This window comes from Schistocerca nitens, chromosome 9 (assembly GCF_023898315.1).
Source record: "Schistocerca nitens isolate TAMUIC-IGC-003100 chromosome 9, iqSchNite1.1, whole genome shotgun sequence".
Taxonomy (NCBI): Eukaryota; Metazoa; Arthropoda; class Insecta; order Orthoptera; family Acrididae; genus Schistocerca; species Schistocerca nitens.
This window is the reverse complement of record NC_064622.1, coordinates 376178310-376193690: the sequence shown is the minus strand read 5'-3', so window position 1 is coordinate 376193690 and position 15381 is coordinate 376178310.

Sequence of the window (15381 nt, the reverse complement as noted above, 5' to 3'; positions counted from 1 at the left end):
TGACATGGAGTACCTGGAAGTAGGTGGCAGCACAGTGCACCTAATATGAAAACGTATGTTGTTAGGGGTGTCCGGGTACATTTGACCACATAGTATACATGCTCTGCAATCCACTATATAGAGTGTGGAGAACGTGGTGGAGAGTACATTGTACTACTCCTAGTCATTTCGCTTCCTATTCCACTCGGAAACTGAAGGACGGAAAAGAGACTATCTGTATTCCTCAGTGCAAGCCCTAATTTATCTTATGTCCGTAACGGTTAGTACATTGGTGACAGTAAGATTGTTCTGCAGTCAGTTCCAAATGCCGGTTCTCAAAATTTTCTCAATGGCCTGCCTGAAAAAAGACCGTCGCCCTCCTTCCAGGGAATACCATCTGAGTTGCGAAAGCACCACTGTAATAATCGCATATTGGTCAAACGTAGTGGTAACATATTTAGCAACCCACCTCTGAATTGCTTTAATGTCTTCTTTTAATTTGACATGCTAGGGATACCAAACAATCGAGCAGCCCACCTCTAAAATTCTTTTAAATCGATGTTGTAGGAATACGAAACAATCGAGCAGTTGTCAAGAAAGGGTCGTACTAGTAGTCTATGTACACCTTTTACACTCCTGGAAATGGAAAAAAGAACACATTGACACCGGTGTGTCAGACCCACCTTACTTGCTCCGGACACTGCGAAAGGGCTGTACAAGCAATGATCACACGCACGGCACAGCGGACACACCAGGACCCGCGGTGTTGGCCGTCGAATGGCGCTAGCTGCGCAGCATTTGTGCACCGCCGCCGTCAGTGTCAGCCAGTTTGCCGTGGCATACGGAGCTCCATCGCAGTCTTTAACACTGGTAGCATGCCGCGACAGCGTGGACGTGAACCGTATGTGCAGTTGACGGACTTTGAGCGAGGGCGTATAGTGGGCATGCGGGAGGCCGGGTGGACGTACCGCCGAATTGCTCAACACGTGGGGCGTGAGGTCTCCACAGTACATCGATGTTGTCGCCAGTGGTCGGCGGAAGGTGCACGTGCCCGTCGACCTGGGACCGGACCGCAGCGACGCACGGATGCACGCCAAGACCGTAGGATCCTACGTAGTGCCGTAAGGGACCGCACCGCCACTTCCCAGCAAATTAGGGACACTGTTGCTCCTGGGGTATCGGCGAGGACCATTCGCAACCGTCTCCATGAAGCTGGGCTACGGTCCCGCACACCGTTAGGCCGTCTTCCGCTCACGCCCCAACATCGTGCAGCCCGCCTCCAGTGGTGTCGCGACAGGCGTGAATGGAGGGACGAATGGAGACGTGTCGTCTTCAGCGATGAGAGTCGCTTCTGCCTTGGTGCCAATGATGGTCGTATGCGTGTTTGGCGCCGTGCAGGTGAGCGCCACAATCAGGACTGCATACGACCGAGGCACACAGGGCCAACACCCGGCATCATGGTGTGGGGAGCGATCTCCTACACTGGCCGTACACCACTGGTGTTCGTCGAGGGGACACTGAATAGTGCACGGTACATCCAAACCGTCATCGAACCCATCGTTCTACCATTCCTAGACCGGCAAGGGAACTTGCTGTTCCAACAGGACAATGCACGTCCGCATGTATCCCGTGCCACCCAACGTGCTCTAGAAGGTGTAAGTCAACTACCCTGGCCAGCAAGATCTCCGGATCTGTCCCCCATTGAGCATGTTTGGGACTGGATGAAGCGTCGTCTCACGCGGTCTGCACGTCCAGCACGAACGCTGGTCCAACTGAGGCGCCAGGTGGAAATGGCATGGCAAGCCGTTCACAGGACTACATCCAGCATCTCTACGATCGTCTCCATGGGAGAATAGCAGCCTGCATTGCTGCGAAAGGTGGATATACACTGTACTAGTGCCAACATTGTGCATGCTCTGTTGCCTGTGTCTATGTGCCTGTGGTTCTGTCAGTGTGATCATGTGAAGTATCTGACCCCAGGAATGTGTCAATAAAGTTTCCCCTTCCTGGGACAATGAATTCACGGTGTTCTTATTTCAATTTCCAGGAATGTATTCCAGGTGAACCACGCTTTACTGAAACCCTCCCAATAAACTGAAGTCGACCATTCGCCTTCCTCACATTATATGCTCGTTCCATTTCATATTCATTTTCAAGGCTATGCCTAGGTATTTAATCGACATGAGTAAGTTAAGTAGCATACTGCTGATACTGTTTGCGAACATTATTGCATGGTTTTCCCACACGTCTGGATTAGTTTTTCTACAATTACATCTAGGGTCCATTGACAAGACCAATTAGAAATTTTGTCTAAGGCATCTTCTATATTGTTACTGTCAGTCAACGACGACACCTTCCCGAACACCTGTGCATCATGAGCAAAGAGCAGCAGATTGTTGCTCCCCCTCTTCGTCAGATCATTTATGCATTTAGAGAATAATAGGGGCCAAACCACACTTCTCTGCGGCACTTCTGAAAGTACCCTCGTCTTTGATGAATACTCGCCGTCGAGGACAACGTACTGCGTTGTAGTACCCGCAATCATCTGTGGGGGTCCATGAAAACGGAGAACGCGGAAGTCTCCTTTGACATTTGAATCCTGAATAGGGGAAAGCACTTTGTCTTAATGACGTAGACCACCTCTGTAATAGACGTTTCATTTGTTCGTCTGCTCTCCAGATAGTGTTCTGACGTAAAATAGTGCCTATTTCCATTCCAGTGACCATTTTCCAATCTCGTTACACCTTCCAAAAAGTACCGTTTCAGAAAAGAAGCTGCCCCAACCATTACTCAGTGTAACAAACCGAATATTGTACAGACAACTATGGACAGCTAAGCAGCGAGATAGCGCGTACGACTTGGGGGACTACGTGAGAAACGTGACGATAAAGCGTCCGAGGTTTCCGGAGCCCAGATCTCAGGACGATAAAAGAGGAAGCTTGTCCTCATTGTGAAATTAGGAACGTTCCGCAGTCAGGGACAGGTGGGCGCACTTTGGAGGTTCTGGTCGTAACCATAAGAAGAGAACCCGGCAGTATTTTACGTATTGCAGGCAACGTATGACGAACAGTTGAAGGAAGTAGACACAGAATGGCAAAAGTTTCTTATGTAAATATGCAGGCTTCTGCAGCTAGTGTCAGTCTCATGAAGTTCTGTGTGCAAGACCGTATCAACTTATAAAATACTAAAAATGCTAAACCACGAAAATAACTGAAGTTTGAGGCAAGATGCATCGTTTTAAGCATTTTATAAGAGGACACGGTATTACATTCAGAATGGTTTTTTTGAGAATAATTCCTAAGGCCAAGACGTCGCTCTATTCCGACTGCTGAAATATGGCGCTCAAGCCGATGCATTCTGGAAGGATTGGTATGACTGCAGCGAAATTACATTCTTATGATGTCTCAACGGCTTAGAGAGGAAGCACTGACCGCTTACTTTTATAATGCAACTTTCTATGGGAATCAATGTGTAGTTCACATAGCCGTTAATATGAAAACGTGTTAATCCCGGCTTCCGTGTTGTGTCATCAGTTCTCGATACTGTTGTCTATCAACAGGATAAAACAAAAACACATGTAACCCACGCTGAGCATACATACAGCGATACAAACACGTTCTCGAGATATCTCCACCACTGAAACCTGGTAATTGAATAACGAGGGCCCCAACAAACCATCCATATTCCTCAGAACAAACGACCTTAGCACACGAACAACTGACCAGCTTCACTGTCTAAAAAACCTTCGTTCCTAGATACGAAGTCATTGCAAAGGTGTTACGTCAGTGGATTTTCCTCTTCGCGACCCGTATCGTCGCTAGTATGACACCATCGCTTTTTTCCCTTTATCATTATTTCAGTATCCCACGAAGGGGAAGGCTGGCAGCGGATAAAACTTCAGTCAAAGGCTGCACAAATTGAAAATAAGTTTAAAAAAATCGGATAGGAGACAAATTGCATTGACTGCCACTAGATTTCATCGTGCCGAGGATAAACAATCTGCGTGTAGTAGTGAACATGCGTCCTCAACAGTAGATAAATACTTTTTTTGATCTGTTGTGACTTCCAGAATCATGAGATCACCTAGGGTATGCCACAATAACAATCCCCAGACATAACTGTTGCAGCGTACTTGTTTTCATACGTTTCACGCCGTACACGCCAATGGCCGACTGTCCGATGGAGAATAAAACGTGATTCATCTGGAAACGCAGCCTGTCGTGAAAGTCCAGCTGCGATAATGGTGTGCAAATTCCAGCCTTCACCGCTGACGAACAGCAGTCCGTATGGGGCATGAACCAGACGCTTGCTGTGGAGGCTCATACGCTGCAACGTTCGCTCAATGGACGTCAAGGAGTCACTGTTGGGAGTCCCTTGACTCAGCTGGGCATTCACCTGCTCAGTAGTTGGACGTTAATTCGCCCGTTCCCATCTCCGCAGCCGTCGTTCGCCCCTGTCATCCAAGGCCCGTGCTGCATCACAACTGTCTCGGAGCCGGTTTCGTTCAGTTCCATATTGAATTCAAGGAATACTTTAACCATGTCGGCACGCGAATAGGTTAGAAACACGGCAATTTCGGAAATGTTTCCACCCTTGGCCTGAAATCCACTGATCATGCTCTTTTGGACATCAGATAAACCTTTTCCTTGCTGCTTCACAGCAGTGGCTCCAAAGTTTACTGCGGTCCCCAACACGCGTTAAATATCCTCCAATGCCAGTGCTACACTTTGACGTCGAACCTGGGTGGTGGTCACATTACTGTGACTGGACAGAGGACCAGCACTGATGTAAGTGTGAATGATTCTATGATATTATGTTGATGCTGGCGATATAAGGAAATTATAGTGTTGATGATGAAGATGAAGTGATAATTATCACTTTGGGACTTTACTTTATGGAACTAAGGATCGATGAGACGGAGAAATGGGGTACTCTATTTGTCTACGATTCGCTTATACATTACTGGCAATCAAAATTGCTAACCAAGAAGAACTGCACATGATAAACGGGTATTCATTGGACAAATATATTATACTAGAACTGACGTGTGATTACATTTTCACGCAATTTGGGTGCATAGATCCTGAGAAATCAGTACCCTGGACAACCACCTCTGTCCGTACTAACGGCCTTCATACGCCTGGGGGTTGAGTCAAACAGAGCTTGGATGGCATGTACAGGTGCAGCTGTCCATGCAGCTTCAACACGATACCACAGTTCATCAAGAGTAGTGACTGGCGTATTGTGACAAGCCAGTTGCTCGGCCACCATTGACCAGACGTTTTCATTTGGTGAGAGATCTGGAGAAGGTGCTGGCGAGGGCACCAGTCGAACATTTTCTGTATCTAGAAGGCCCGTACAGGATCTATAACATGCGGTCGTGCAATATCCTGTTGAAATGTAGGGTTTCGCCGGGATCGAATGAAGGGTAGAGCCACGGGTCGTAACACATCTGAAATGTAACGTCCACTGCTCAATGTGCCGTCAATGCGAACAAGAGGTGACCGAGACGTGTAACCAATGGCACCCCATACCGTCACGCCGGGTGATACGCGAGTATGACGATGACGAATACACGCTTCCAATGTGCGTTCACAGCGACGTCGCCAAACACGGATGCGACCATCATGCTGCTGTAAACATAACCTGGATTCATCCGAAAAAATGACGTTTAGCCATTCATGCTCCCAGATTCGTCATTGAGTAGACCATCGCAGGCGCTCCTGTCTGTGATGTAGCGTCAAGGGAAACCACAGCCATGGTCTCCGAACCGATAGTCCATGCTGCTGCTAACGTCGTCGAACTGTTCGTGCAGATGATTGTTGTCTTTCAAACGTCCCCATCTGTTGACGCAGGGGTCTAGACGTGGCTGCAGGATCCGTTTCAGCCATGCGGATAAGATGCCTGTCATCTCGACTGCTAGTGATACGAGGCCGTTGGGATCCAGCACGGCGTTCCGTATTACCCTCCTGAACCCACCGATTCCATATTTTGCTAACGGTCATTGGATCTCGGCCAACTCGAGCTGCAATGTCGCGACACGATAAATCGCAATCACGATAGGCTACAATCCGACCTTTATCAAAGTCGGAAAAGTGATGGTACGCATTTCTCCTCCTTACACGAGGCATCATAACAACGTTTCACCAGGCAACGCAGGTCAACTGCTGTTTGTGTATGAGAAATCGCTTGGAAACTTTCCTCATGTCAGCACGTTGTAGGTGTCGCTACCGGCGCCAACCTTGTGCGAATGCTCTGAAATGCTAACCATTTGCATATCACAGCATCTTCTTCCTGTCGGTTAAATTGTGCGTCTGTAGCACGTCATCTTCGTGGTGTAGCAATTTTAATGGCCAGTAGTGTAGTATTTTCTTAGAGCCTCACGTGCCAAAAAGCTACTAGGTGGCGTTCAGTTCCGCGGTGGACATTTGGCCACCGTGCTTGACACTGCAAATCAGGGTATCCGGTCTGATATCTGTACCGACGAACTCCGGAATGCGAGAGCTATGTCATGCTACTGAGGAGTCTCTATCGGTACTTCTCTTTAATGTGCCCTGCATAGCGCCTAGTTGGCAAATGCTTGAGGTACAGAAGTCGCCTTACGACTTTCGCGCAATAGTGTCTGTACCCGTCGCACCGTTTCTAGTCGGCTATATATACGGGCGGGAACTAAATTGTAGCACCCATACGGCTAGCAAATAACGAAATTTGACTGTGCGCCTGCAATATAGAAGAAAATATGATTAGACTTGTAGATACTTGGCGGTAAACAGAATGCAAAATTTAGTTCAAATGGTTCAAATGGCTCTGAGCACTATGGGACTTAACTTCAGAGGTCATCAGTCCCCTAGAACTTAGAACTACTTAAACCTAACTAAGGACATCACACACATCCATGCCCGAGGCAGGATTCGAACCTGCGACCGTAGCAGTCGCGCGGTTCCGGACTGCGCGTCTAGAACCGCTAGACCACCGCGGCCAGCCAAAATTTAGTATACAAAATTGTATCCTCTGGCATCAACAACGGTTACAACACACAGCTGGGCATCTAGATGATTTGGGACTGTATAACTGATAACAGGTACTTTACTTCGTGTCACTTGAACTCTGTGCTAGACTGTACCTGTTGTAGGGTCTTTCATGGTGACAGGAAAAGTGGGTGACAATTTGTTGCAAACCCACACCTCTTCACAGAACGTGGAATTCATAGGTTTGCGTACTCTCTAAAGTAGGATGTGCGACGATCTGTGGCAGTTCTTACAACAGAGTACAACTCCGGTGCATGCAGAAGCGTTTCGGAGCACATCGCTCAGCGCACTTTGTTCAACAGATTTCCACAGCAGACTACCCCTACATGTTGCCATGTTGATCCGCGAATTAGGACTGCAGTAGCCACAAGATTATGGAGACTGAATAGTGGTCAATGGAAAGGTGACGCCTGGTTGGATGAATAACGTTCCTCACTACACCAGGCCGATGGTCGAATCTGGATGCTCCGTATTACAAGCGGACGGCTGTTGGAATTATGCACCAAGATGAGGATGCAGACCTGTGGGTGCAGCACTACCTTGCGGAGGTTATTAAATTGTTCTACTACGGAACCTGTGAAAGTAATCGAAGACACCTTGGCAGCTATGGACCATGTGAACATTACTACGGACCATCTGCATCCCTTCAAGCTAGATGTCTTCACCGTTCGTCTCACAATGCCAGATTCGTGTTTGAGGAAGAAGTCAGCGCACTCACGTTGATGATGGAACCGTCTCATTAGCTTGATCTGAATCCATCATTGCTTTACACTGATAAACTACTGGCCCGTACTCTACGGGAATCGTGTAACCTCTGCAACAATATCTGGTGCCAAATACCTCAAGAAACCTAGCAAGGACTTGTCAAGACCATACCACGAAGATTCGCTGCTCCGCTGCACTGCAAAGGGGGACAAATGCTCTACAGGGGTTCGATTTTCGACTACAAACGTTGGGGGCGCCTAGGTGCGCTGACACTGTTTTCATCTGAGGATGCTGTTTTAATGCGGCGAAAACTGTTGTGACAGTAAGAAATAACCAGTTACAGCTGGATTGCGGTTCATTTTACTTCCAGGGTTATTTGGTAAACGTGATAGCGTTACGGAGATGTTTAGCAAACTCAAGTGGCAGACTCTGAAAGAGAGGCGCTCTGCATCGCGGTGTAGCTTGCTGTCCAGGTTTCGAGAGGGTGCGTTTCTGTATGAGGTATCGAATATATTGCTTCCCCCTACTTATACCTCCCGAGGCGATCGCGAATGTAAAATTAGAGAGATTCGAGCGCGCACGGAGGATTTCCGGCAGTCATTCTTCCCGCGAACCATACGCGACTGGAACAGGAAAGGGAGGTAATGACAGTGGCACGTAAAGTGCCCTCCGCCACACACCGTTGGGTGGCTTGCGGAGTATAAATGTAGATGTGGTGATGAAGTTTAGTTGGTATGACTGCCCGCATTACAATGTTCTATATTACCCAGTTGGTTGTAATGTTTTAACTCTTCGGTATATGTTTTTTGTGGTTCCCTAAGTCGCTTAAGGCGAATGCGGAATCGGACAAATTGCAACCGATGTCCTTCGCTATTCTTCATCAGTCGAAGTTTCAATTCTGCCTCTAGTGATCTCATCGTCGATAGTATGTTAGTGAACAACGTGCCTTTGATCTTCCTTCGTTTTGTAGTTTAATCTCTTTGCTGTTTTAGAATAAGTGCTCTAGAGCATTGGGCCTTATTTGATCTGCATTCATCGCGAATCTCCCGACTAGGTCCTGCAGAAAGTGTCTTCACTTCTGTCTCTAAGTTGGTCGTAGGTTGTGTTCTAAAAATGAACAGCATAGAGAGAAGTGATGACACTTTCTGCAGGACCTGACCATCATTTTGCAGGACAATACTCAAGCACGTACAGTGCAACCTATTACTGATTTGTTTGACTGATGGGGCTGCTAAGTGCTGTATCACCTACTGCACTGCCCTGACAAGCCCTCGTGAGTTCAACTCTATTTCTAAACTGAAGAAAACACCTGACGGCATTAGCTTCAGAACTGCTACAAATTCGACGGGCAATAGACCCCGCCGCTCGAACTGTCAACACAAATGGTACTGCAAAGATTGTCTTACGACTTTCACCTCGCTGGCAACGGGTTATACACAATGAAGGTGACTACTGGGAAGGTCAGTAAAACTTTGAAACACTTATCTGTTTTGTACGAGCTGCAAATAAATAGTTTCCACGGTTGAAGTTCCAACCCTGGTAGATCAATATCCTTAATATAGGTTCGCTGCAGAATTCCTGAACAAACCCCAGGAAACAATACAATAATTTTCTTGCGACAGAAAAGCTTCCGTCCAGAAATCATTAGGCATTTAGGAAGCATCTCTCCTGTAAAACTCAGATCTCCAGTGAACCATGGATAGCGGGCAACAGACAGATTCCATAATCCTAGCTATCTGGAATGAATCTGACGCGCTGCCCCAATAAATACTGTTAACGGAGGTACGAGCATACCGAATAGGTTGCCGGATATGTGAGTGGCTCTGACGTCTTAAGCAACAGGACCTATTACGTTGTCTTTGACGGCGAGTGTACATCAGAGACATGACTATCATCAGGAGCGCACCAGGGAAGTATGATAGGACCGCTAGTATACCCTACATATATAAATGACCTGACGGACAGGGTGAGCACCAATCTGTGGGTCTTTACTGATGACGCTGTTGCGTAGGCGGAGTTGTCATTGAATATCTGTAGGAGGATACGACTTAGACATAATTTGTGGCACAAAAAAAGTAAGTTAATGCTACTGAGTAATAAAAAGGCTCGCTTAATATTCTAATACAGCATTAGTAGGCCGCTGAAGCACACAGTTACTTCGATTAAGTATCTCGCAGTAACATTGAAGAGAGATATGAAATGGAGTGAGCACAGTAGCAGGGTAGGCGAATTGTTGACTTCGGTTTATCGGAAAGTGTAGTTCATGTATAAAGCAGATCATATACAGAACACTAGTGTGACGTATTCTTCGGTATTGCTCGACTGAATGAGATCCGCAATAGGTCGATTTAACGAAGGCTTAGAAGCTATTCAGGGACAACCTGCTGGATTTGTTACCGGGATGTTCGATCAACACACAAATATTACGGAGATGCTTCGTGAATTACATTGGGAATTTCGTGATCGAAGACGAAGTAAATATTGTACAATTCCAGAGTGCGATTTGCAGGGGCGCTGGGGGGGATTTCCCCCCCTCTGCATCAGACCATCCCCTCCTCTGGTTTTAGTTTATGCATCCCAACCTGGGATGTTTATTTCCCACGCACTGGAGTAAAACTTTACATATAATTTAAATTTGTGGAGCCGAACACTGAAGGTTTTTAATAAGTGTTACTAATAATATTATTAATATGTTTCAGTTTTCTATCATCAGAATAAGTACAGCTTTTCACAAATGTGCATCTACTTTTTGAATTCCCCTCGTATACCTGTATATAGATGATATTGTAAATAAGCTCTACCTATAATGTACTTTTAAAGATATAACAAGGGATGGCTTTTCTGATAGTGCATACGCGTGAATAGTGAGTTTCGGCATTAACATCTATTTATAAGTAGCTGTTTAACCATGCGTAACGCCACGGTCCAAGCTAGTAACATATATAATTCTACTAACCCCCTAAGACATCCCCCCTACTGGTAAAAGCACAAATCGCACCATGTACAAGTCTAATCAAAAATAACTGCCAGTATGAGTAACTTAGACATAGATATCCTGGGTGTAGCGAAGTAGCTTAAATCACTTAACAAAAGCAAGGCCTCTGGTCCATTTCCTGTACCAGTTACGTCCCTTTCAGAGTATTCTGACAGAACAGCTCCGTACTTAACAATCATATACAGACACTCACCAAACAAAAGAGCCGTACGTAAAGAGTGTGACTAGTCAGATCACACCAATAATCAAGGAAGGAAACAGGATTAATGCGCTGAATGGGAAACCCATTACACTAACGTCGATTATCAGTAGGATTTTGCAACCTATACTGTATTCGAATATTATTCGTCACCTCAAATTATTGAGAAATAGCCAACACTGCTTCAGAAAATTTGGTTCCTCTGGAATGTAACTAGCTCCTTATTCTCACGAAGTAATGAATGTTATCTACGAATGATGTCCAAATGTTTTCTAGATTTCCTGAAGGCTTTTGTCCATGTTCCTCACAAGTGACTTATGATCAACTGGATTAGTGATTTCAGAAACATCACAGTTTCTTGTCACTGACGAGGAGGCACATCGAAATATGATTTATGAGGAAATTCTATAGGCCCTCTACTGTTCCTGATCTATGTTAACGATTTAAGGGATGCTGAACAGCTCTCTGTGGTTGCTTGCAGTTTATGCTGCCATTTACGGTCTTGTAAAGTCTTCATGTATTCAAACCCAATTGTAAAATCATTTAGACAAGATGTCTGTAAGTTTCAGAATGGGCAGTTAACTCTAAATAAAGAAAAAATGCGAAATTTATCCACGTGAGTACTAAAACGCCGGCCGCGGTTACCGAGCGGTCCTAGGTGCTTCAGTCAGGAACCGCACGACTGCTACGGCTGCAGGTTCGAATCCTACCTCGGGCATGGATGTGTGTGATGTCCTTAGGTTAGTTAGGTTTGAGTAGTTCTAAGTTATACGTGACTGATGACCTCAGATGTTAAGTCCCATAGTGCTCAGAGCCATTTGAATCATTTTTTTGCTCAGAGCCATTTCAACCATTTGAACTAAAACGAATCTGCTAAATTTTGGTCATACGATAACTCTCAAATATAAAGGTTCTGAATTTCGCTCATTATGTATGGATTAAAAAAAATTACGAATAAGTTAAAGTGGAACGGTCACACAGACAATGTTGTGGGGAAAGCGAACAGAAGACTGCAATTAACTGGCAGAACACATAGAAGATATAACAGGTGTGTTAAACATTTTGCCTACACCAAGCTTGTCCCCCACTTCTGGAATAATACTGCGTGATGTGGGTTTCACATCGGATATCACTGACGGAGGACATTGGAAAAGTTCGGAATCAGGCAGCCCGTTTTGCCTTATCGCGGAACAGTGAAGAGAGTTTTCGTGGTCCTCTGGGAAAGGGAAATATTTATTTCTGGTTGACACGACATGTTTATACGAACTGTTACTCTGTGTGCAAAAGAATACCCAAACATATTAATTGTCTCACTGTGATGTATGTGAAAAGTAGGAACTTATGTTTTAAAAACAATGGATCAATAGAAATACATTTTCAAGATTATTTTACTTCAATTTGAATCTTCGTATGATAAAGACGTGGATGAAGACGTATGTATTTTATAACATATTCCTGATGAATATACGATGTTACTTAGAACCAAACCACTTACTTCAGTAGCGATAGAATGCCTATGTGCGTGAAAATTTAATTCTACTTTTTTCCACAGATTAATAACGTGTGGTACAGCGCGACTTGCAGTTTGTATTGTAGGCCGTCATTGCAAGACGGCAGATTCTTGTTCAAAATACTTCAATACTGGAGAGGGTTTACAATTAATTCTTGGGTAAACATTCTAAAGTCGAGTGAATTTCATTCATTTTGCAAAGAGTCGTATCGATATTAAGACATCCTTGCGGTTGCACCTTTGAAACGTCCCCTTAGAAAAATTATTGAATAACTGTGCTGATAAATCTCTTACATTATTTGATTTTCAAACAGCTGAGCAAAACTGAACGTACTAAGACATTTCGCTCTTTTCCTATTCTGATCAACACTAAACTGGCACACAATATTTTTAGCGCAACGCAATCTGACTTTCAAAAATCCCTAAAAAAGAATGGCCCTGACTAACATTAACCTATACCTTTCACAAATCACTTACCTCACAAAAATCATCGTTACTCGAACTACTGCAATACAGCGAGCGCCACTACTGGCAGCTAAATAAAAGATCTAACTACTGAAGGCACTAACTACTGATAGGTATAGTTAGCAAATGATAGATTTTGATAGAGAACAAACAATGTATTTACCTTAGTAATGTTCAAAAGTCATAATATATATAGCAGTTCATGACATCCATTCTTACAAATGTACTGTTTCTGATGGACACACGTCCAGATGATCTGCTTGCTAAAAACTCCGCCATCTCTCTCCCCACATCCACCACTGCTGGCGGCTCACCTCCAACTGCGCAACGCTACGCGCTGTTAACAGCCAACAGCCCAACACTATAATAGCGAATATTACAACAATGCCACCCAGCCACAGATTGCACACAGCACAGCCAGTGATTGTCATACAGAGCGCTACATGGCGTTACTAATATAAAAACCTAAACAGCCTACTTACACCTTTACGACTATCTTTTGTTCAAGTGACGAGATTTTCCCAGTTAGGAAAGTTATAAGCTTTGAATTAATGGTAGGTGTACCATGCAAAAGGTATTTCTCCACGCGAACCCACGAAAATACAAACTATTATTCAAGTGAAAAGACATCCAATTACAATATTTCTATATGTAAAAGATTAAGGTGCTTCACACCGAGCTGTTCCTATTTTATTTTAAATCTGTACAGACATTCAACAGTGATTTATTTATCGAGAACTTGAATATAGAAAGCCATAAAAATATTAAAAATAGTAATACTCGCACGTGATAAGAAACTGTAGTGTACATGTATTATTAACAGCACAACTACACACACACACACACACACACACACACACACACACACACACACACACACACACACAAACACACAACATACGAGAAAATCACTACAGCCTACCACCGATATGATACACAAATTAAACCAAAGGCGTTTTTTGTTGCGACAGGATCTCCTCACGCAACTGGATCACCAATTTGCTCCTCCGTATGCAAAATATTCTGTTGGCCCCCAACTACATAGGGAGGAATGACAGGCAAAATAAAATAACAGAAGTCAGAGCTCACACCTAAAGATTTTAGTTTTCGGTTTTGCTGTGAGCTTGAAGGTAGTCTAATGAACTCTCAGATGGTTGATTGTGAACTGGAGAGTCATCATGTAGATTAAGAAAATTTAAAGTACTGACATTAAAGCTGAATGCACAACGAGTTCCCAGTCACCTCCGTACTTTTAGCTTAACCACGAAGATATGAGAAAATTGTGCTTGAATTGAGGCAAATATACAGTCGTTTTTCTCTCGCTCTATCTGCGAGTGGAAGAGGAAAGTATATCACTTGTAGAGGTGAAAGGTATCATCCACCATGTACACTACTGGCCATTAAAATTTGCTACACCAAGAAGGAATGAAGATGATTAACGGGTATTCATTAGACAAATATGTTATACTAGAACTGACTTATTATTACATTTTCACGCAATTTGGGTGCATAGATCCTGAGAAATCAGTACCCAGAACGACCTCCTCTGGCAGTAATCACGGCCATGTTACGCCTGGGCATTGAGTCAAACAGAGCTTGGATGGCGTGTATAGGTACAGCTGCCCATGTAGCTTCAACAAGATACCACAGTTCATCAAGAGTAGTGACTGGTGTATTGTGACGAGACAGTTGCTCGACCACCATTGACCAAGTTTTCTATTGGTGAGAGATGTGGAGAATGTGCTGACCAGGGCAGTAGTCGAACATTTTCTGTATCCAGAAAGGCCCGTACGGACCTGCAACATGCGGTCGTGCATTATCCTGCTGAAATGTAAGGTTTCGCAGGGATCTAAAGAAGGGTAGAACCACGGGTCGTAACACATCTGAAATGTAACGTCCACTGTTCGAAGTGCCGCCAATGCGAACAAAAGGTGACCGAGACGTGTAACCAATGGCACCCCATACCATCACGCCGGGTGATACGCCAGTATGGCGATGACGAATACACGCTTCCAAAGTGCGTTCACCGTGATGTCGCCAAATACAGATGCGACCATCATGATGATGTAAACAGAACCTGGATTCACCCGAAAATATGTCATTTGGCCATTCGTGCACCCAGGTTCGTCGTTGAGTACACCATCGCATGCGCTCCTGTGTGTGAAGCAGTGTCAAGGGTAACTGCAGCCATGGTCTCCGAGCTGATAGTCCATGCTGCTGCAAACGTCGTCCAACTGTTAGTGGAGATGGTTGCTGTCTTGCAAACGACCCCAACTGTTGACTCTGGGATGTAGACGTGGCTGCACGATGCCTTACCGCCATTCGGATAAGATGCCTGTTATCTCGACTGCTAGTGATACGAGGGCGTTGGGGTCCAGCACGGCGTTCCTATTACCCTCCTGAACCCACCGATTCCATATTCTGCTAACAGTCATTGGATCTCGACCAACGCGAGCAGCAATGTCGTGATACGACAAACCGCAATCGCGATAGGCTACAA